Raw genomic sequence first — 24,396 nt, forward strand, 5'->3', positions numbered from 1 at the left:
TCGAAGATACAATATACATACTGATTTTCGAATTTTATTATATAAAATACATGCTTTTTAATAAAATATAAATGAAATTAAAATCGAATGAATAATTATTGTGTATCCAGGAAAAGAGTGGAACGTATCATATACTACCAAACTAGCTCAAACTTATCGGAAATGATACATGCATTTATACTGCTTAAACAGGAAATTAAAGACCGTTTAACATCCTGTGAGAAAAATAATTACTAACAATTCATCACAGATTAAAAAAACAACGAATATATGTATAATTGTGAATATATATATATATATATATATATACACACACAGTAACTGTATACTTTTAGTAATAGTAATATCTATGATAAAAGAAATAACCACGACAGCAATAACATAAGGTCATGGACTGACTGATTCGTAGAAATGAATAAAATAATGAGGTATATTCCGTCAACGTTCATTCTTGTTCATACGTAAACATGTGATTCAACAAATTCTATATCTTCCTTCCAGTATCGAATTTCAACTTCTAAAAGTCGTGTAACACATGCACGGATAATTTTTCTTGCAGATAACGCAGTTTTACTCCTTTAATATGCAAATGAAGATCAAACTAATGTTAGAAAGATAGTAAGATGTAATAGAAGAAACTAAAATGTTATCTCGAATAACCGAACATTTTTTCTCGAGACGTCATATATTTCAATTATATAGCAATAAATATGTTTGACAAAATCCACAGTACAGTTTTCGAACGTGTAATGCGTATGGGGTACGCATAACTTTTAAATCAATGGATTAATTAATATATATACTTTTTTTTATAGTCGACCATCTCTCTTTAAAGAATTTTTGTGTATGAATGAAAAGATTGCCAAAAAAAGCGAGTTCATAACAGAACGATTATATTTGGAAATATAATCGTCAACTAAAACTAAAGTACCACAGGGTTCTCTCAGTTTTCTTTTGAAGTCTGAGATCGTTACGGGAATATAGGATTTTCCTCTTATCATTACGGTTTCCAAGTACAGATTTCTAACTTCAATTTGGTCGTATCGAATCGTTTTTATTTAAAATGAAAGTATGTGACCGTCTTAACCTACAAAGTATTCTGTGGCTGTGTATTTTAGGATGATCATTTGCAAGATAATTTCTTGATTCTCCTGGTTTTCATTTTGACATTTAAGGATTTGGTCTTTTTAAAAAAAAGCTTACAAACTAGACGTCTTTTCAAGGATCTGCCCGAGTATATTAATTCACTTGAAATAATATTTTACTTTCAAACGAGATGTTTCTTATTTTGTCTAGTCTCAATTTAATCGCTACATATTAATTTACAAGTAACGCTTAAGAAACAGCAACGTGAAAGCAAAAAAACGAGAAGGATAATTTGCCGATGAACAGCTTAACATAGAATTAAACAGAACAATAAGATGTAGCTGCATCCTCGATCTTGAATTTTCCCCTTACGGCCCGATCTCTCCACAATTTCTAAAACGTCTCGGCAAATAGTATTACGGAAACAGATGGGTTTGGAAGAAAGATATATCAACAGACGAAGCCGCGTTTAATAAAACGGTAAATTGCATTTATTAGTAGCTAATGATCGAAGCGATCGATACTAATCGTAAAATAAATTACAATTACTTAATTTATTGAAATATATTCTTAAAAAATTTTTCTACTTACTTGAAATAAGAAAATAATTTTTGTGAAAGTCGATTCTTACCTAGACAAAGAAATAAAATAAATTAAAATCAAACGTTTATAGAAAATAATAGTATAATAAAAGTTATAAATATAATATAGTTATAGTATAACGTAACAGTACCAAAATCGTATCTAATTAAGAAATATGAAAAAGGAAAAAAGAAAATGTACGTATATATATATATATATATATATATATATATATATATATATATATATATATTTTACTGGACAAAGCTTAGCGAGCGAAACACAAACACATTATGCGAGTCAGTAGGTCTACGCGGGAAGTAGTACTGGCATCGGTAGCAGTATAATGGAGGGGATAGTGTATTGCGACAGAACGTCGTAGTAGCAAGAAGCCGGTCGCCGGTCCAACGATCCAATCCCACCGTGGGCGACAACTGAATTTTTCTTAACTTTGAAGAGTTCATATGTTACACAGATAGCAACCGAACAAGCGTTGTAATATTTGCACGACCGGGAAAACAATGCAAAGTTTCCAACGGACTGTCATATAAACGCAAGAATATTAATACCGTTACAAAATCGTTCGGTTTCGTAATAACCGCAATATTCCATTTAAAATTAGTAATATGAATTTTCTTTAATTTTAACTTAAATTTCTCGAATAAAAAACACCGAACAAAATAAAATTAAAAAGGCAAAAAAGAAAAAGTAATTAAATTTAGAATTCATACGACGCGAAATTATTTTTAATTAAAAATAAAACCACTTAGTCCCGCATATTAATGGTGTTACTTAGTAAATAGTCTTAACGTTTTCTGTCAAAAGAAAAATTAATAATAAAAGAAAAAAACAACAGGAAACGGTGTTAAATAAAATTATTTTTTTGATTTATAACAGTAATTTAATGGAGAAGAAAGAAGTGACATTATGATAAATTGAAAATAAAGATGCCTTCTCATTCTGGCAAGCGGTAAGAGGAAAACGGAAGAATGAGAACTAAGACTGACAAAAAAACAAATGGAGGGGTGGAGAAAAAGTACTTTACATAACTAGAATAAAAAAATATGATAAAATCAACAATAGTAAAATAAATCCGTTTAAAACTAAAAATATTCTTCATGCGCGCGCGCGCACACACACAAAAGATACAATGCACGTAAATGATAACAGGTAATCATAATCTGACCGGTTCAAAAACAAACGCTGAAAAGTTTAAATTGATTTACCGTAGGAATTATTCGTTACGATTTAAAATTTAATCCGATAAATTGAATAAAACGTAAACGTACCCGAATAAAAATATAGGTTAATTAACAAAATTGATCGATTTAAAAATTTTATAAATTCTATCAATAATGGGCAGATAACAAACTCTATCGCACGCACACACGCGTTCGTGCGCGCTATTACTTACGATACGTAATATCAACGATAGCAAGTCGTTTCAACATACCGAGTGTAAACTAGTAAAGCGCTGTCTTCGTAAACTATTATTTTCAGCGCTGTAATTTTCAGCGATCATTTTAATCTCGTGTAAATAAATTAATACACAAACATTATACAAAACATATGCGTGTGTGTTTAAGAACGATAAAAAAAGGTTACAAAGAGTTTAAAGATTACTACGTGTGGACCGAATGACGTCAAAAAAGTTGGATTCGTTCCAAATTACACCTTCCCTTCTTTTTTGGCGTACTGCCGGACCGTTTCCTGGAGACCTGTAACAAAATCTAGCATTTTAAGATGTATACGACTGCGCGCGCGCGCGCCCGCGTGAATATCATTTAACCATGTCTGGCTTCCAGTAAGAAGCTTCTCTGTTAGGTCAGATGAAAATAAACAAAACAAAGAATGAAAAAAGTAATCGGCAACAACTTGTAGGGTCCACCGGTATCGAACCGCTGCAACGTCTATTGGCTCTACGCCCTGAAATACTCGGACGCATCGCGAGATCGAACTCTTAAACAGCAAAAGCGCAGTGAAGACGTCAAATATTACACTTTTGTATTCTCTGCAATACACGCCGGTCGATAAAATTTGACAAAGAGTAACGTAAAAAGAAATGCCACGTTCACCCGTTAAGCCGTGACATGACCTATTTTTATAAAACCGCCTTAACAACTTTCATTAACCTATACTACGGCAACATATTTAAACGTAACATACATCCGCACAAACGGTTAAGAAAATTACAATCTTTTTTTTTTTTTAAACGAATAAACAGAAATCGGATGATTAAAATCAAAAGCTAATTATGTCACCGTGTTTTTAACGTTAATGGATTTCTAACGAAAAATAAATTTATTCGTAAATAATCCTAACCGCTCTGAGAATATTGTAAGAGTTCGCACAAACCTCACCGAGTAAAAAGTTGTAGAAATTTTAGTAGAAAAATAAACTGTTTCTCAACGGTATTATTTTCTAAACTAACAGTCACGTATAACAAAAATACGACAGATCTTTACATGTTGATATCGGTCTACTTATCAGCGTTAATGTTAATTACTACTCCACAAATTAGTTTGCGGTTTCCAGAATTAATTAGTGGTTAAACTGAATTTAACCGCTTTTTCGATTTTATACATCCAGTTTTACCATAAAATAAAAGTAAAGAGGATGTCGGCTAAACAATCTTTTCTACCGTTACGTTTTTCTACTCCTGATAATGTTTATCATATAAGAAACTTTTTTCCAAGATTCAAATAACAATTATAAAATTTTACGTTCATATTCTTCTAACTTATTAAATTTAGACGAATGTACGAACGCGTATCTGCGATTATGATCATTGAGATATCCCTTCGCTTAATAAATAATAAATAAGAGAATTTATAAATGCCTACCGTAACATTTAATGTAAATTCCTCACCTTAAAGGAATCACAATTACACAATTCTGTTTTTTATTTAGTTTTACCGTATCCATCGCCAAGTCGGGGGAGTTTTGAGGTTATCTTATTATAAATGTAAAACAGCCTACATTTAAATAACCCGTTTCTTATATAAATCCTATCGTTTATTATAGCGATAAATTTCAATCTGTATTAAGGCCATTATTCATCTGCCAAGAAGCCACATATCCCGTTTACCCAAAAACCATAAAAAAATAACTTAAATTTATTACCGGAGAAAGTACATTTACTACCGGAGAAAGGACAATTTTTTAATTCATACGTTTTATTAATAACGGCACGCCCGGCTAGACCGTTTTTTTTTTTTTTCCAGCAATCTGGATAGTTTTTCCAATGTACGTCCGAGAATTCCTCGAATTGGTAGACGAATATAAGTTATGAAATTAGTACATATTTTGAAAATTTATATACATTTGTATTTACGAATACATGTATTACATTTGTGCACCATCGTGCTGAACGCACTGGCCTATGAGACTCCACGACCTCCTTGACGTGTTGTGAAGTATCACCGACGTTACCACACGAAAGGCTTCTTCCACACTGTTATGCGATTATTCTTCATCTTTCTTTCTTTTCTGTGTAGCCTTCGAAACCACCGTAAGGTATTACTTCAGAGGATGAATAAGGTTGATATGTATGAATGTAAATGAAGTGTAGTCACGTACAGTCTCAGGTCCGCCGTTTCTGAGATGCGTGGTTAATTGAACCCGACCACCAAAGAACAAAGTTCACCGGTATCCACGATCTAGTATTCAAATCCTTACAAAAGTAACTGCCTTTATTTTCTAGGATTTGAACCTTAAAACTAAATTTCGAAATCGGCTGAGCTGATTTGCGATAACGAGTTCACCGCTAGACCAACCCGGTGGGTTATTATTTTTCATCTATATCGTATTGACGATGAAATACGTAAGCTTCGATTATTCCTCGCAAATAATTGGCTGCGGCAAGGTTGAGGCTTCGTGGTGGCCGTCGCGATGGGGTCGATGATGCTCGTGAACTACAGCCGTTCTAGCGGCCTGGAAATTGATAATTTACGAAATCGAGCGCTCGAAGATCAAAATGAGCCTGAGCCCTTCTTCCTGTATCCAGACACGTTCGAAGATACCCTTCTCTTGAAGTAGAGGTATTAATAATCTACCAAACGTTTGCAAATACGTACTTTAAAATAAATAAATATATACGTGCAAACAATTATGGCGAAATCATTCCGTCCAAAATCATGACATGCCGTTCCTTTCCGATTCGCGTACAAAATGATGATTCACTTTAGCCCCTGACTCATGAACTGCGATAAACTGCATATCAATTAGAAACAACGGTCTTCTGCGGGACTCCGCACAAGTAAGTTCGGCCGCTCGTTTACGAATAGACTTAATCGCAGGGTGCTCGAACGCAAAGACAAGAACAACGCACGTTTGAAAACTCGCGTCTTCTAGTCCGTTACGCAGCCTGTTTTTAACACAACCGGAAGCAGTATTCTGTGTGATCTTGACAACACGGACAACCGCGAAAAGAAAAGAAACTATTTCTTAGAAATCGAATATTGCACGACTTTTAAAACGGTAGCAAAATGTTAATTACAGAGAGTTAAGGGATCTTCTTGGACGTACTGTACTTCTTTACTTTACAGCAAACTTGTAACTGCTCGGAAAAGTTAAAAGCATTTTCCTCCCGTTTATCATTTTATTAAAGAAATAAATGAACACTTCATTATTAGTAATCTACATTCGTAACATATTAGCAGGAAAACTGCTAAGTATTTACATAGAAGAATCAAAGGAAACCGTCAAAAAAGTTGTTTATTACAGGTAATATTAATACGTAAAATAAATCGATTTATAAACAAACAGTGATGTAACTATGGGAAGAAAGAAAATAGGTACGCAAAATAAAACGTACTATTTGAAAAACAATACTTCTAATATACGAGTAAGTAATTAATTCCGAGTTAAATGAAGTATGTAAACAATTCATTTTTTAATTAGTAGATATATTTTCTCCCTCTATGAATTATGAGACGTTGCCGTTGGTGAGGGGGCTTGAGTGCTCAGTGAGACATAGCAGCTGGACCGAAGGTGCAATCGTATCTGAGAGGTATCTGTTGAGAGCCAGACTAAGGAATGATTCCTGAAAGAGGGCAGCAGCTCTTTCAGTAGTTGTTAAGGGCGTAGGTCAGGACGACTTAAACGGCTATGTCATCACTCAGTCCTCTGAGTACTGCGCAGCTGAAAGCATAGGAAAACTAGAGCTGCTTTTTTCCAAGAAAATGTAGCTCTGTGCATTTTCATATACCAAAGATGGAGACGCCTTCCTTGGTAAAATATTCCGGAGGTAAACTAGTCCCCCGTTCGGATCTCCGGGTGGAGAATACTAAGGAAAGGGTCACCAGAAAATTAAAAAATAACATTCTACGAGCGTAACAGTCTACAAAAAAAATAACAATCTACATTCGGGGCGTAGAATGTTAGAAGTAGGTTACAAAATCTAAAGAGAGAAATGGATAGGATAAATGTAGATGTAGAATTACCGACGTTCGCTGGGAAGAGAGAACGACTTTCGATCAGATGATTTTAGAATAATTAACTTAGCTTCAAATAATGGGCAGGCAGGAGTCGGTTTCGTAATGAACTAGGGAAGAGAGTAGAGTATTTCAAAATGCAAAGCGATAGAATCATTGTAATAAGGATAAAATTAAAACCTAAACCGACAACGATTGTTAACGTCTATATGTCTGCAAGCGCCCATGATGATGATGAGGTAGAGTGTATACGAAGAATTAAACACATAAAAGAGGATGAAAATTTAATAATAGTTGGAGATTGGAATGCAAGAATTGGAAAAGGCAAGGAAGGAAATATAATGGGTGAATACAGGCTGGGCAAAAGAAATGAAAGAGGGGACCGACTTATACAGTTTTGGACAAAGTATAATTTAGTAATTGCCAACACCTACTTTAAAAAGTAATAATAAAAGAATATACACATGGAAAAAGCCAGGTGATACTGCTAGGTATCAGATACATTATATCATCGTTAAACAAAGATTTAGAAATCAAGTCGTCGACTGCAAAGCTTACCTGGAGCAGACATTGATAGCGACCATAATTTGGTGATAATGAAATGTAGATTGGGGTTTAAAAACCTGAAGAAATGTGTCAGATAAATCGGTGGAATTTACAGAAGCTTGAGTTAGAGGAGGTAAAGAAGATTTTTGAGAAGGACATCGCAAGATGTCTGAGTAAAAAAGGTAAGGTAGAAATTGTAGAAGAAGAATGGGAGAATGTTAAAAAGGAAATTCTTAAATCAGCAGAAGCGAACTTAGGCGGAACAAAGAGAACTGGCAGAAAACCTTGGATTTTAGACGATATATTGCAGCTGATGGATGAACGTAGAAGATATAAAAATGCTGGTGAAGTAGAAAGTAAAAGGAACTATTGACATTGAGAAATACTATAAACAGGAAGTGTAAACTAGCGAAAGAAGAGTGGATTAAAGAAAAGTGTTCAGAAGTGGAAACAGAAATGAACATTGGTAAAATAGACGAAGCATACAGGAAAGTTAAGGAAAATTTTGGCGAACATAAATTAAAATCAAATTATGTGTTAAACAAATATATACACCGATTTATAATACGAAAGGCACAATCGATAGGTGGGTGGAATATATTGAAGAGTTATATGGAGGAAATGAATTAGAAAATGATGTTATAGATTAAGAAGAGGAAGTCGAAGAGGATGAAAGGGGAGAAACAATACTGAGATGTGAATTTAAGAGAGTATTAATAGATTTGAATGACAGAAAAGCTCCTGGAATAGACGGAGTACCTGTAGAATTACTGCGCAGTGCAGGTGAGGAAGCGATTGATAGATTATAAAAACTGGTGTGTAATATTTCCGAAAAAAGGGAAGTTCCATCAGACTTCAGAAAGAGTCTTATAGTCATGACACCGAAGAAAGCAGGAGCAGATAAATGTGAATACAGAACAATTAGCTTAACAAGCCACGCATCAAAAATCATAACTAGAATTCTGTACAGAAGAATTGAGAGGAGAGTGGAAGAAATGTTAGGAGAAGACCAATTTGGTTTCAGGAAAAGTATAGGGACAAGGGAAGCATTTTTGGGTCCGGGGTACTAGTAAAAGGAAGATTAAAGAAAAATAAACCAACATACTTGGCATTTATAGATCTAGAAAAGGCATTCGATAACGTAGACTGAAATAAAATGTTCAGCATTTTTAAAATTAGGATTTAGATACAGAGATAGAAGAACAATTGCTAACATGTACAGGAACCAAACAGCAACAATAACAATTGAAGAACATAAGAAAGAAGCCCTAATAAGAAAGGGAGTCCGACAAGGATGTTCCCTATCTCCGTTACTTTTTAATCTTTACACAGAACTAGCAGATAAAGATGTTAAAGAACAATTTAGATCCGGAGTAACAGTAGAAGGTGAAAAGATAAAGATTTTACGATTTGCTGATGATATAATAATTTTAGCCGACAGTGAAATCGATTTAGAAGAAACAATGAACGGCATGGATGAAGGCCTACGCAAGAACTACCGCATGAAAATAAACAAGAACAAAACGAAAGTAATGAAATGTAGTAGAAATAACGAAGATAGACCACTGAATGTAAAAATAGGAAGAGAAAAGATTAAGGATGCAGAAGAATTTTGTTATTTGGGGAGTACAATTACTAAAGATGGACGAAGCAGGAGCTATATAAAATGCCGAATAGCACAGGGAAAATGAGCCTTCAGTCAGAAATATAATTTGTTTAAATTAAAAATTAATTTTAACGTCAGGAGACGATTTTTGAAAGTATATGTTTGGAGCGTAGCTTTACATGGAAGAGAAACTTTTGGACGATCGGAGCACCTGAGAAGAATAGATTAGAAGCTTTTGAAATGCGGTGCTATAGGGGAATGTTAAAAATCATGTGGGTGGATAAAGTGGCAAATGAAGAGATGTTGCGGCAAATCGATGAAGAAAGAAGCATTTGGAAAAATATAGTTAAAAGAAGAGGCAGACTTATAGGCCACCTATTAAGGCATCCTGGAGTAGTCGCTTTAATATTGGAGGGATAGGTAGAAGGAAAAAATTGTGCAGGCAGCCAACGTTTGGAATATGTAAAACAAATTGTTAGAGATGTAGGATGTAGGGGGTATACCGAAATGAAACGACTAGCACTAGATAGGGAATCTTGGAGATCTGCATCAAACAAGGAAATGACTGAAGACAAAATATATATATATATTTTATTTAATAACTCGTAAAACAGTATTATTGTTTCTGCAAAATGATTTTTTTTAATTTTAAATAAATTGATGGGAAAAATGTTTTATAGCTGTTTCATTTTTTTTTTTTTTTTTGTAAATAGAAGTTGAAAAGAGAAGTTCATTAAGGTATTTTTTGTAGGCCGCTTTATTATGTTGCATACTTGAATATAGGAATAGATCATGTTGTGTGATTTAATATACGAAAAGCATTTAATGTGTAAAATTTAAACGAATCGAAATGCCAAAAATTACAACAACAAAAAAATCGTCTACGAGAATCATTTACCAACACCAAATATCTTAAAGTTCATTCTTGTATCCTAAAACTCAGATAGAATTTTTTTTAATTGCCACAATGTGAAAAAATCTAAGGCATGATAAACTTTTAGATTGACTGACACCGTCATTTTATATTCCTAGTTAGAATACACCTGCAAATTCACGTCATGTATACATTTTAATTAAGGGCTACAAAATTTCGGCTTTACCACAAACGGATCTAAGCTTCACGTTTCACTTTCTGTGCGGCTACCGGACAGCAGTTCCCAAATAAATCCGTAGGTATAACACTGCTTCCACCGAAGTACATAAATACCGAGCAAGTCGAATTCCTACTCGCTCTAAAAATTTCTACATTCTTAGAAAGGATGCCGTGAACGTCCAGTCGAAATCACATAACAGAACCGGGAAGGTGAAGGATGAAAGGTAACGAAGAAGAACGATTAGTAAGAAAGGGAAGATCGACCTAGATCCGGGCGCGGAGACAAACAAAACTATTATCCGAGTGGAACGCTTGAAGGCTGTTTCCAACATAAGGCGACTGACTGTACCGTCAAAAAATCTCGCATACGATTTGGATATCTTTTCTTAGACGGAAAAAGTAAATAACCGATCCGTAATTTTCCGTCCGCTAAACTTAAAACGGATCAAAGGTTTGTATTGAATTTCATTAAGACCCTTATGAAAAAAGCGGGAGACCTCTCTACGAAAAACCTTACTCCGTAATCATAACTTTGTGTTTAACGAACAAAATATCCTGATGAATAATTAATAGTTAAACGTACTTTTAAAGAGCCTTATCGGAAAGAAAATGGCGTAGATTATTTTACCGTTCGCAGCTACAATATTAAATAAAACTGTTATCTAAATATACTTGTCGTAGAGTTATTTTTTAAATGATTTTAATTACAGCTAATTTTTTTATTTTATTCCTATAAATTATATTTATGATAGGTAAAAAGCCCGAATAACAAATAGGAAAAATACATATTAATAAAAAAAATTTACACAATACATAAATAAATCAAAAAAAGGCTTACTAATTTTTTAAAAAAATCATCTTATTACTTCCGTTTTTGGTTTGCAGATTACCAAAATATCTACTTTTTTTTTGGATAAACCCGATACTCACGCCAACCTACTATGTTGAATAATGTATGAAAATGTTTTATTTTATGAAAAATTGTTAGTTGAACAATTGACACATGTAATTCAACAAAATTTAAAAAATATTACAATTTTATGTTATATAAAACAATGAATAATAAACATGATATATTACACATAAAAAAAAAACAATCTAAAATATATGTATCTAATTTTTAAAAATTCAATTTTCTGTACAATAAAAAAAGGAAGATTACAAGATAAAAATAAATAAAACAGTAAACGTTACAAAAAGAAATTACGTTTTTTAAAATTGTTTAATAATCAAAACAAAAAATCTCTTGCATAAGAATAGAATAACTGAATAAATATGCAATTCAAAGCAACAATAATTCCTAACAACTTTAAACATTTTCAAAAGAAAAAAAATGTATATAAATATATATATATAAATTTTTACATAGAGATATGTAAATAAATTAACGTGAGCGCATGTTCACATATGATTAAACAATTCATGAGTACACATGAATTTTGTATAATACATCCTATTAAATATTCAATTAGAAAACATTTAACGTGCCGTGAATTTATAATATCGCTTGATTAAAAATAACTATTCAAACCTCTCATTTTATTTTTTTTTTTTTACATTAAGAATTTTTCATGCATTCAAAGCCAGATGTATTAAGAAAGAAAAGTATTTATTTTATGATAACAAAAATAATTACACTGATAGAGTAAAAAAAAACTGCACAAAAATTATACAAACAAAACCCAATGCACTACTAGATCTGGAACACAGCCAGTTTATTTATAACACTAACGTTTTAACAGTCTCATTATTATTATTATTGTTTTTTGTTTAGTTCATGACCTCAAAATTATCTAGTAGTACAAATAAAAAATCTTTTTATTAAATTAAAAATGTGTATTTATTATATGTCATGTCTACGAACTAATAAATCTATGTATTTACAGTTAAGATAAAATTAATAATTGAGTAATAATTTAAAAAATTACATGTATGAGATTATTTAACAAACAATAGGATTGTAATGAAATTATCATATCGATTTGAACAGAATTATTTTTATACAATCTAACGTGATTAATACGGGTTACATAATTGAAAAATTGCAAATACATATCGTATTGAACGGGCCAGATTAAAACACTAAATAAAAATAAATAAAAAAAACAAAAGAAGATTAACTGCAGATTTTAACCGGTTTTAACCAGTTCGAATTTCTAACGCGATTGGATGTCCCACAGCCCACCCACCTATATTATATATTCACTGTTCAACTGCTGATGAATGTTAAATTGATGCAAGGATGGGGAAGTGTTTGTGGCCTATATTATAATAGTACCGAGTTCACGTTTAATAAACTGATATTTGTAACTAATTTCTTTATGATTATTTTATTTACCGATTATAAAAGTTTTTCAACTAACAATAGTCGTTTAAAAATGCTGTTTTTGAAAACAAAAAATCTTTTAAATAAATTTATTAATAACTAGTTGAAAATTCTTGTAATAGTATAAATTCAGTAAATTAGGTAACACTTCAACTTAATTACAACAATCAGCTATCACAAAGATAACTTCTTCAATAGCATATTACGTAAAAAAAAAAAAATATATATATATATATAGAAAAATCATTATTCTTGACACTTTAAAACCATTAGTTGTGTTAAATTCAATTTATGAATGTCTACAATAAAGATTTTACTACAATATATTTCTAATTCAAAAAATCGAAACAGGAATATTTTTTTGGGGGGGAGGGCCGAAAAACGGTTTCGCGTTATCCTCGCCAGGACCACAAAAAAGCTAATTCTCGGATATTAAGAATAAGATAATAACAAGATTAAAACTATAACAATAATAAAAGAAACGTAACCGTTGGGATAAAATAAAACACGACACGAAATAAAACAACACGAATAACAAAATAAAATCAAAATTTATGGTTGTTTACATTAAATTTTTGGAAGAATTTTGATTCTTCTTGGAAGTAAGAAAACCCGGTCTAGTACATTCTCATTATTTCCTAGGATGCGTCGCATGTCTCTCGGTAATTTGAATTTGCGACGTAAGGCCGCATAACATACGCGGTCCACAAGCATGTGGTGCAAGTCGAGCGCCAGTCGCATCGTACGCGCGGTGGTGCTTTCTTTGTCGATATCATGTGTCCTTGAATAGCTCTGCTATGTCCTAATCGTAATCGGCACAGGATCACTTCATCTCGGCGAACTTTTCTACACGAAGAGCCCCACGGTAACAACGTATCTTTAATGCGTCGGAGTTTATTATCCGCCGTCTTCTCACCTTGCCGTCTTCTTGAAAGAGTATGTTTAATGGAATTAATAAAATCTATAGTAGTAACTCGGGCGGCGAAAGACATTCGGCTACACGCATCTCTAGCAGCGGAATCCGCACGTTCGTTAACACAGGATTCCCGTAGAAAATTACTTGTGTGTTGTGGCGATTCAACTCGGCGATCGTATTATGAATTTCGGTGACGATAGGATCTTTAAGAGTATAAATTGTCTAAAGCTTGGAGCGCACAATACGAATCGCTACAGATAAGGGTGTGACGTTTTGACTTCATGGTATTCAAAGCCGTATTGATGGCTACAGTACAGCATTGTAGATACCCGTAATGCCAGGGAGTCAAAACACATACGTTCCAACAGCAATAATAATGAAAAATTCTTTAAATTTATTTGGTAAGTATGAATTTAATGCTGTTCACTTAGTATTAAATTAAAAACTGAACAATTTAAAAAAAAAAAACTATTTCCTGTTTTGTGCACCTTCTAATCAATCTCACCTCTATATATATATATATATATATATATATATATATATATAATGCTAATTTACACGAATTACCTTAATACGTATAAAGAAATTATAATGAAAGTGAATAATACATTTTAAACATCGATAAGATATAATGACATTTCCAGGTGTAAAATACATTTATATCTAATAATTATATTTATATTAAATAATAAAAGTTCACTTTAAAGAAATACTACTTGAAAACAAACGTTAATACAGAAAGGGATAACGTAAAGTATTATTTACTAACACGTAAAATATTTTCTTGAACGAAAAAATAAAGAATTTATTCATCCGAACTGTTACTGTTGCAAGTGTTTATACAATATATTCCAACATAGTAGACGGTCAATATTACAAGTTATATGGATATGATGATAGCTGTCTCTTGTTAAAGGTCAAAAAGGTCAAATGGTCTATCCACTCAATAAAGAGAGAACAAAATATATAGTAGTAGTAGAAGGGAGAAGATGAGTGGTCGCAGAAGAACGGCGAGGGGGGAGGTGTCAGCGGTAGGAGTAACCGAGAAGGTTAACAGATGCAATGCACGATGACGATGATGATGCTCAGCCATAATAATACAAATACTAGCTTATACTATATACAGTATAAAGAAGCTTCATGTTCATCAAGTTTTTTCAACATATGTCCGCAGTTAAGCAAGAATTACAACCACATTCTACCACTTTTCTCTTCCTCCCTTTACTGCATTATCATATAACAACGAATTAAAACGACCACACGCACGCGCGCGCGCGCGCGCACACACACACACACACCAAAAGAGAGAGAATAAAAACAATCTGCCCGGAAACAATCGATCGTCAGCTAAAAAATGAACTCGCATAACAGGTTTCAGAAACTCGCACGCTAAGTAGGCTGCAATCCAGGTATAATACAAATCATCAAAAAATATTCAATATAATGTAATAAAAATAATAACACTGCTATTTAAATATTAATAAAACAATAGCCCTCTGTATAATACAACAAACTATGCATAAATATCACACCCACATCACAAGTGATTATTTATTAAACCGAAACTAAAGAACCCCCATCGATCAGAATCGTTGAATATTATTGTAATCATTTATATGAAGAAAAAAAAACACTAACAAAACGAGGAGGGATAAAATTTAAAAGCTTAATTAATAACATGATTCTGAAATCCAAGATATATTTTTAAAGTACAGCTAAAATATGCGAATATAAACATTTCTAGTACACAAAGAGGTCTCATAGTAACGTCACATCTATTCGCTGTACTAATTAGGAAACGGGAATGTTGATTAAATTGCCCGATATTCAATGAATATCCACTTACAACAATTTTCAACATATATCTCCTAGTACTTTCGGAATCACTACTCCATCATCAGGGAATTCTTAGAAGATGCTACTTCAAAATTCATACGTGTAACTTCTCTATTTATAATAATATTTTAAATTAACATTGTTATGTTCATAATAGTCAATAAGAATGTAATAACGTCATTTCCGTAAGATGTTTACGACTATTACGTAAAAATTAATTACACGTCCAAAGGGGGAATCGGCCAAACGGTTTATATAGTGGTCGTCCATCTGGATAGTTAAAAACGTTCCATAATTCAGGAACAATAAAAAAACTGTTCTTACACATGTCAAAAAACTTTTCAATCTGAATAAACAAAAACATTTTTTGCCGCATCATATATCTAAACCGGTTTAAGTAAAATTGTCAATCGGTACCAGACCGGATAAAAATTCTCGTATTTCCTTCGCGATTGTGATGAACTAGGTGACCGTAGACTGGAGGACACCTCACGACCCTTCCTGGGAACGGGGTTAGTAATTATATCAGAGCAGCGATGAACGATAGAAATTGTATTTTAAAACCGGTTGCACAAATCGTCCTAAGATACGTACGTACATGTAAATCTTAAATAATCGTTCGATAAAAAAATTAGAAATCAAAGTTAACCGCTTTATTTTTACTTATAAAGATATCAAGTTTTAATAAATATAAAACTAAAACCAAATGCGGTCGTTAAATTTTAATAAAAACAAACCGCCAAAATGTTAACGGTATTTCTTTTTGGCGTAGAAATAGCAAGCACTCCGTGCCAGACATAAAAGAGAAAAAGAAGAATGAAGTTTTTCCCGTGATGTTATTCGCTTATAGCATATTACACTACTGCATACCGGGTTGCCAAATTCACCAAAGCGAAGGTTATATTCAGCCTAACAAGTGATAACATCGCTGTCCATAAACACAACACCTCAAAGAAAAGATAACACCGACTAGTGCTGCTTATACCTCAGACATTTTACATACATCACAGCCATTAGAAAGACTGGGAGAGGTGCAGTAATGTAAAGTATTTTGTTATTTTCCCGTAGAACATTTTATATGACGAAAAGTAACAACACATCGACTTCATGTAAGGCGGATACAAGACAAGCCTTGAAGCCTTGCATAATAAAAATATATAAAACACCATTCAATATAATTAGGATATCAGTATGGAAGTAAATTATGGATAACAACGACGATAATAAAAATATCACAAAAAAAGTACAAAGTGCGTGGATAAACAAATGTACGAAAAATATTTATGATAATTTCACAATAACAAAACACATGTATAATATACATATATATATATATATATATCTGCGTGTGTGTGTGTGTGTGTAAACTCTTATCAAAACTGATTAATAATTAAAAATAAGTACAATAAAACAGTTATCTAATTTAATTACTAATATCATTTACCAAAGAATTTATTATCTTTAAGCCTTTATGGTAAACAATGATATTTAAAGAAAAAACGTTCTACATTATAATAATGTATGAAAATTAAGTAATGAGTAACTCAATTACTGTACGCTACTGGATAATGTACCTAAAATGACACATTAAGCCTTAAAACACGTGGTTTTAATATTCAATAGTTCTCTTTTTATATAGCGCACAACATATTCTTTCAACCTTCACCGAAAAGTATATTATTTTTTAAATTTATTTAAAAAATCATACGATTCTTACAGTTTCGCTAATAAATAATTATTTCTATTTAGGAATAAAAATGACAGAAATAAGGTATCGATTGAAAAATAACATATAAATGGGTAGTAAATTAAAATAAAGCCAGGAAACTGTTATATAACTTTACCGGTTTTGCTCTTGACAAAGATTTTTGATTCAAGTACGCCGTAAATTTTAATGACTTAATCTTTAATATATCTTTAATTACAATTACAAAAACGATCAAAATATTCAGTAAATAAATTTGTGTCCGATCTGATCCCTCTCATCGTAACCTTTTTATCTTAAAAATCAAAAATTCATAGTAAAAAATGTCGGTTCCAGTCGACTACATTGACCGAATGAAGTCTTTATCAAAATTATACTGCATCTAGAGTCAAATACTTAAAATAAGAAATTAAATTTTTTGTAAAAAGACGTTTGGATCCCATTCGATTGACACTGCTCAACAGCTACTTCATTATAACATTTTTAATAACAGCCACAACTTGAAAAACAGATAAAGTATCACGAATGATAAAAAAAATGTAAAATTCTAAGTCGGGCTCTCATTTCTTTATAAAGTTCCCACATTGTTCACATTAATAGTTGCCGTTTCAATCTTGAGAATTAAGGTTTAAACATTTATATTTTACGTACGAGTGGCATTCAGCCTCCTTATTTTCTGGGGCCTGATATTTTATTTATTGACGTAATTATTTATTTACGTTGATTATTTACGTTAATTATTTAATTATTTATTTGGCCTGATTTGGTACAATGTTATTAAACACAGCTAAAAAAATTATATTTTACCAAATTATATATATATATATATATATATATATATATATATATATATATATACATGGATACCGTGATGCCCGTTTTCCGATTTGAATCTAAGTCAAATCTAAGAATAAATTGTGATATATTTTAGCCAAATTTCAACTTTTTTGGTCAACGGGTTTTTCGAGATACGACGCAAAAAGTGATTGAATGTAAAAATAATGTTAAATCTCCCCATCTCTGAACCCGACCGATTTAAAATTTTGGAATTTAAAATAACTGAAGACTTTAATCGTACAAAAGCTAAACTTTCTACGACCATTAAAAACAAATTAAAAATGGCAATAACAATTCCTCCACCTTATTCAATTTTGTCCAAAATTTAATGATTTCAAAGCCCCTACACTAACATTTTATTGAACCGTTTTTGAAAAATTTATATCGATCCAATGCAGGAGATATTAATCAAAATTCCGGCCAACACAAACGTACGTACCGTATATTTCCAAGAATTTGTGTAACATTTTTCGTGTTTTTTTGGACCTATGGGGGTCTTGAAACCGATCATCTTTGAAAAAACCCCACACCCGAAATTTTGAGCGATCACTATTTTTTCATTTTTGTAATCATGCGGCAGAAATTGAGCTATTACCGGGAAATTAAAAAGTCGAAAGGGCTTCAAAAGATAATTTCTCTCCATTACAAAAATATCCCGGTCTGTTAAGGTAATGCTAACTAATATATATAATATGAGACACCAGTTATTCCTTAAAAAGCAGAGTATTTATTTAAAAAATAACAATCGTGCAAAGTCAGAAATACTAATGGAGGGTAATTAGGTATAAAAATGGTTTCCCGTTGTTTTTTGTCACCGATATGAATAATACATTATTTCAAATCGACATACTAAGAATCAAAGAAATGCATGCGGAATTCTACCCAACAAGTGTAATTTTTATTCTGTAATGAACATCGTTAAAAACAAACTCAGTAATCGCAGCCACAGGTATATCTCAATTCAACGGATAATAATAATAATGTATCACAACAATTCATGAACCTTAGGTTGTTTTACATACATTCCAATTATAAAAAAGAGCGGGAGAAGTAATGCAAACCAACAAATTAATGCGTTTCTTTCCGTGTAAAAACCGATGCATTATATTCAGTTTCATCATTCGGTGTAGAAAAAACCTTAACCTATAAATCAAAATTAAGTGAAATGAAAACAAAAATATTAGAAATAAAATCGGAGTTATATTAAGTAGGAAATTTAAAACTGTGCACAGCGATTACGGGAGTAAAACGTACGGCAGATTAAATAACGAGTTAAGAAGGAAAATTAATTGAAAAGACAAGAAAGAATCGGATGAGAAACAAGTGTAATGAGATAGAACGGTGGAAGAGAGAAAGAAAATTTGACTTGATGTACACAGATTCCCAGCAGGTATGTTTTCAAGGAAAAGGAAGAGCATTAAAAATTAAATTTGAAAATAAAGATGAGACGATAGCCAGGGATTTTCAAGAAGTTTTGCGAAGATGGAAAGTATACGTAAAAGGGCTGTTCAACCAAGAACATCGGTCAAATGAAGTTAGCTTAGAGGAAGAAGTAAGAGTGTACGATGAAGAAAAATTCCATCGTATTCTGGAGATGGAAGTGTGGAAAAAGCTTGAAAGAAATGAAGAACAGAAAAGCCTGCCGGCTTGATGAATTATCGATAGAAATTCTAAAACGTTTGGGAAGTAAAGAAAGAAAGGATTTGTGTAATTGGATTTATGAGAAAGGTAAACGGCCAAGAGACTTCTTATTAAGTGTGATGATACAAATTGAAAAAAAGAACGCAAACAAGTGTGAGGAGTTCAAAACTTCTAAGTTTATTGTCCCTTAAAGGCGTTGACTAGAAGGAAAGAAGGCTAATAAGTAGTTTATACCGAACAAGAAGTGAAAGTTCGAATAGAAAATAGCTTGGCGGAGGAAGGCAATCTAGAAGACGGAAGAGATGTTAGAAAGGGATGCTGTCTTTCACCTACCCTGTTAAACATTTACCTTAAGGTGATCACAGGAAAGCGCATAAAAGGAAAGAGAGGTGTGTTCTTTGGTGGAAAGAGGATAGCATGCATCATATTTGCTGATGACACGGTATTGCTAGCAGAAAATATCAAGACTCTTACAGGAATGTTAAGAACTTAGACTGAATGTTTAAGGACTTCGGTATAAAAATCGACAGTACGAAAACTAAACGTATGATTATCGGTAAGGAAAGAAAAGAATGTTAGTTAATCCAGAAGGAGAACAAATTGAACAGGAAGTCCTTTAAATATCATGGGGATATTATCTGTAACGATATGAGATGCGCAAAGAAAAGAAAAACTAGAAATGGAACGGAAGAAGAAGCTTTCAATATAAACATAAGCTTGCTGTGTAGCAGGCTTGATAAACATCTGAGGAAATTACTTGGCAAATGTTTTGTACGGAGCGGGCGGAGACGTGGACTTTAGGCAAGAAAGATTACAAGACAAGCTTTCGAAATGCGCGTCTGGAGGAGAATGGAAAGGATAAAGTAGACAGAAGTTACGTTCATACAAAAAGGTTAGCTGAAAATATAAAAGAATGGAAAACAGATGCTGTGTAAGGACCTGCTAAACAGCAGAACACTGATGATGATATTAAGTACCTATTTTTCGAAATAACTTTTTAAACGGTTTATAAAAATTAGATTCTGGACGGCCAATGAAAGCAGTAAAATACATTGAAATAGACCGAATCTGTCTGTAAACGGTGGATACAAAACATTTGGCATGTAGAAACGATTAAACAAAAAAACCGCTAGGTCGATGCGCTTAAATCTCAATAAGTAGAGAAATCCTCGTTTAGATTTTCACGGAAAGATCAATCTCCAGTTTGGAACGACAGTTATAAATGTGTGGAATATAATAGATCGATGATCGATTTCTGTTTTGGATCCATATAGCAGCCGACCGTACAATAACAGCAAGAATGGAACGCAACGGATATAACAAAAAAAAACCGTCGTCGAACCTAGTTTTGTTAAGAATGATCTACCTGTTAGTATTTACTACTTGTATAAATAGAAAAAAATAAAATATTAATTTGCAAACAGAAAAATAGTATTGTAACACTTAAAAGGTATACTTAATTACAACAAAAAAATAATTTAATTTGATTCTTGATATATATACATATATATATTTAACATCAAAAATATCTTCACATAAAAATGTAAACAAGTGCATCATACGAATACAGCATGACTGTTAATAACTTAATGCATATGTAATGATTAGGGTGATGACGCAACAAACATTCATATTTCATCATCTATCAGAAGAATGTGTAGGGGAAGAGGGGGGGGGGTAAGGAGAGAGATTGAACAAAGTAGGGTATATAAATTTTCTGACAGATAACCCGAACGATTTAAAATGTTTTAAGGGTCAAAAGATACATTTAATTATTTATAGAATTTGAACAGTTGCCAAACTAATGAACTACTACTATTATTGCTTGAAAAAATAGTAATTAATTACGACGCCAGAACGTCTAACTTACATTAAAATTAAACAGACAGAAAAGAAGTTAGGCAAATAAATAAATAAAACAAAATCAATTAAATAATATTTAATAATCATTTAACTGTACGTGTATACGTCACGTATAATTAACAAGTTATAAATCTGTTAAAAATTAAAAAAACACAACCGCCAAAAAAAAACAAAAAAAGGATATCCGGCTAGTGCAGATCTTTTCAAGACAGCCGTCTTTTTATAATAGTCTATGATACCCGGTAATGTAAGTATTACAATGCGGAGTCATACATCTAAATCGGTTCAGCCGTTGAGCGGTGGAACAAACATATTTTCATACATAATACTCCTTATTGGGCAATCGTGTAAAAAAAAAATAAATAGAAACTAATAAATTTTGAATGATTTAGCTCATTCAGAATATATATTAGTTAAGAGGAAATGAAAAACTTTTGCAAAAACTACACCCGCTAGGTGGCGTCAGTGTCGAGATATTTACGAAACAAACAAACAGACTCTCTTCTTTATATATATATATATATATATATATATATATATATATATATAAGGCAATGTTCGTATGTGTGTCAGCTATAGACTAACAAACTACTGGACCGATTTACGCACGGGTTTATTCACAATGGTCCGCGTTGTCCGGAGAAGATTTAAGCTATCGAAATCCTCGATTTGACCGGTAGAAAGAAAGTTAGGGGTATTTTGAACCGACCAATGTGTTTAGAGAGTAGTTGAATTAAATCCGATAGATAGTGCTGTTTTTGACAATTTACATTCTGACTTTTATGAAGTGAAAGATTAAAATTTGTGTGAAGTTCCGTAATGTTTTGTAAGTTTCTTAATGTTCAGTATTAATTGTGATGATTTTGCAACCGTATCTCTTTTTGTTAAAAAGTTATTTCCACGACTACTGTGTTTAGAGAGTGTTTGAATTAAATTCATAGGTACTTTTGTTGTTTTGCCAATTGGATTTATTTAGATTCTAACTTTTATTAAGTGAAAGGTTAAATTTTGTGAAGTTCCGTAATGTTTTATCAAACTTTCAATTGCGTTCATTTAATACACACACACACACACACACACACACACACACACACATATTCAAATCTAGCAATAGCGAAGCATTGTCGGGTCTGCTAGTAATAAATATTTACCGCTAGAACGATTCACTAAAAATCGCATTAAATAGGTGATGCTAAAAGAAAAAAAAGAATTGAAATAAATATACATCATCATTAGTTTCATTTAATGATGTATGATTTTCCTTTTTTTATTACAACTTACGGTCTTTTTAATAATACTCTCTAGCAATATTTACTAATATAAATAAAGACGGGAAAAATTCATACGCAATTACACACGGCAACAAATTTCAAGTTAACTAAAAAAAATTAGCAAAATAAACAATGTCAAACAAAGTCAAATCAATTAGGCTACGTTAACTATAAACTATTATAAAAGTAATAATAATCGTTCTTTTTTTTAGTCTTTATTAAATATCCGGCACGAACAGCACGTTTCACGTCAAAATAAAAAGCGCACGCGTTTACACAATACACGCTTAAAATGAAATTTAAACGAACCGTTTAAAGACTCGTGTAGATCATTATTGGTTTAAAATAAATACATTTATTTGTTTATCAATACATAGAAATATGTATGTGTGTAATATATAATTTTTTTCTTTAACAAAGCAATATTCAAGGTCACGGAGTTGGTTTTTTTACACCTTGCATCTTTTTTTAAATAAAACTTCAGATTTAATTCAGGAAGGTAATATGAATTTATTAGTAGGATGTAAAAATAAATGATTCTAGTCACGTCATTATTACTACATCTACGCGAATAAAATAAATGTATAAATTTATTTTAGGTACATGAAACTACATTTTATAAAACGTTGCCCCCTTTTATATTTATATACGTTTTTAATCAGGAAATGCGCTTTAACTAGGTTAATAAAAAACCGATTAAATACAATAGGTTTTATTAATCGTACTCGTCTACGTAAAAAATAAATATTAAGACTGTGTAAATGATTTTCTCTATTAAATATACTTAATATGCTATTTGTATTTTCAAAATGACTTAAAAGGACTTTATAAACAATCATTTTAACGGATATCACACACAAAATACCGATATAACGTACAATAATGTATACCTCTCGGCCAATTTATTCATCACATTAGTTTACGTGATATCTTTAAGACGTATCTACTACGACTGAAGGATGCGCTTATTACATAATATCGAGCGATCGAAACGAATCAGCACCTACGGTAATCTAAATGGACGTTAAATATTACCTGACAACATATATATTTTGTAAATTTTAACTATTTATGCGATTTCGCCCGAACACGTCGATTCCCAACAATAAACACCCAGTTTGATGATCGTATTCCTATTACCTACCCTGTAAGGGGGAAAGGATTATTAAAATGGTTTAAAGATTTGTTTATTTAACGTAACCGGAGAACAAAACATCGCAAAAAGTACTACAATATTGTAGTTTTATATCCGTATTACTAATATTCCAAAGTCGTTGACCCATGGCCTCCCATTTTCTGTCAGTCATCGTTACGCAGTCGATTACGGGTTACGTCAACGCATCTATAACAAAAAAGCAGCGATTGAATTTGTAACAACGGAAAATGTGAACGTTAGCGACATTTATCGTAGTCTAAAAGCCGTTTACGGTGATGACACTATCGTCGAAGAAGAATGAGTAGGCGGGGAATAAAATTTCACGCATCAGAATATTGAAGATGAACCCGGTATCGGTGACAGTCTCTTGTGATCTATGAGAAGCGTTAATATGAAGCGGACGAATCGATTCAAAATGACCGTCGAATCGCAAAACAACGCGACGCCACCCAGGAAGGCATATCAAAAGGGGAAAGAGTGAACACGTTATTGTACAA

The 24,396-nt window shown here is 32.2% G+C and overlaps 1 protein-coding gene and 1 long non-coding RNA gene across 3 annotated transcripts in view; both read right to left on the reverse strand.

The window, feature by feature from the left end:
- Positions 1–24,396, reverse strand: part of Kdm3 (Lysine demethylase 3) — a 1,124,787-nt gene that overhangs the window by 246,479 nt on the left and 853,912 nt on the right. The gene's annotated exons all lie outside the window — the stretch shown is intronic.
- The window catches only part of LOC142324696 (uncharacterized), a 319,859-nt gene that overhangs the window by 58,036 nt on the left and 237,427 nt on the right, over positions 1–24,396 (reverse strand). The window contains exon 3 of the long non-coding RNA XR_012756356.1: positions 1,678–1,717. This is a non-coding gene — a long non-coding RNA (uncharacterized LOC142324696). The remainder of the gene's footprint in view (positions 1–1,677; positions 1,718–24,396) is intronic.

The sequence above is a fragment of the Lycorma delicatula genome, chromosome 5 (genome assembly GCF_047948215.1).
Source record: "Lycorma delicatula isolate Av1 chromosome 5, ASM4794821v1, whole genome shotgun sequence".
Lineage (NCBI taxonomy): Eukaryota > Metazoa > Arthropoda > Insecta > Hemiptera > Fulgoridae > Lycorma > Lycorma delicatula.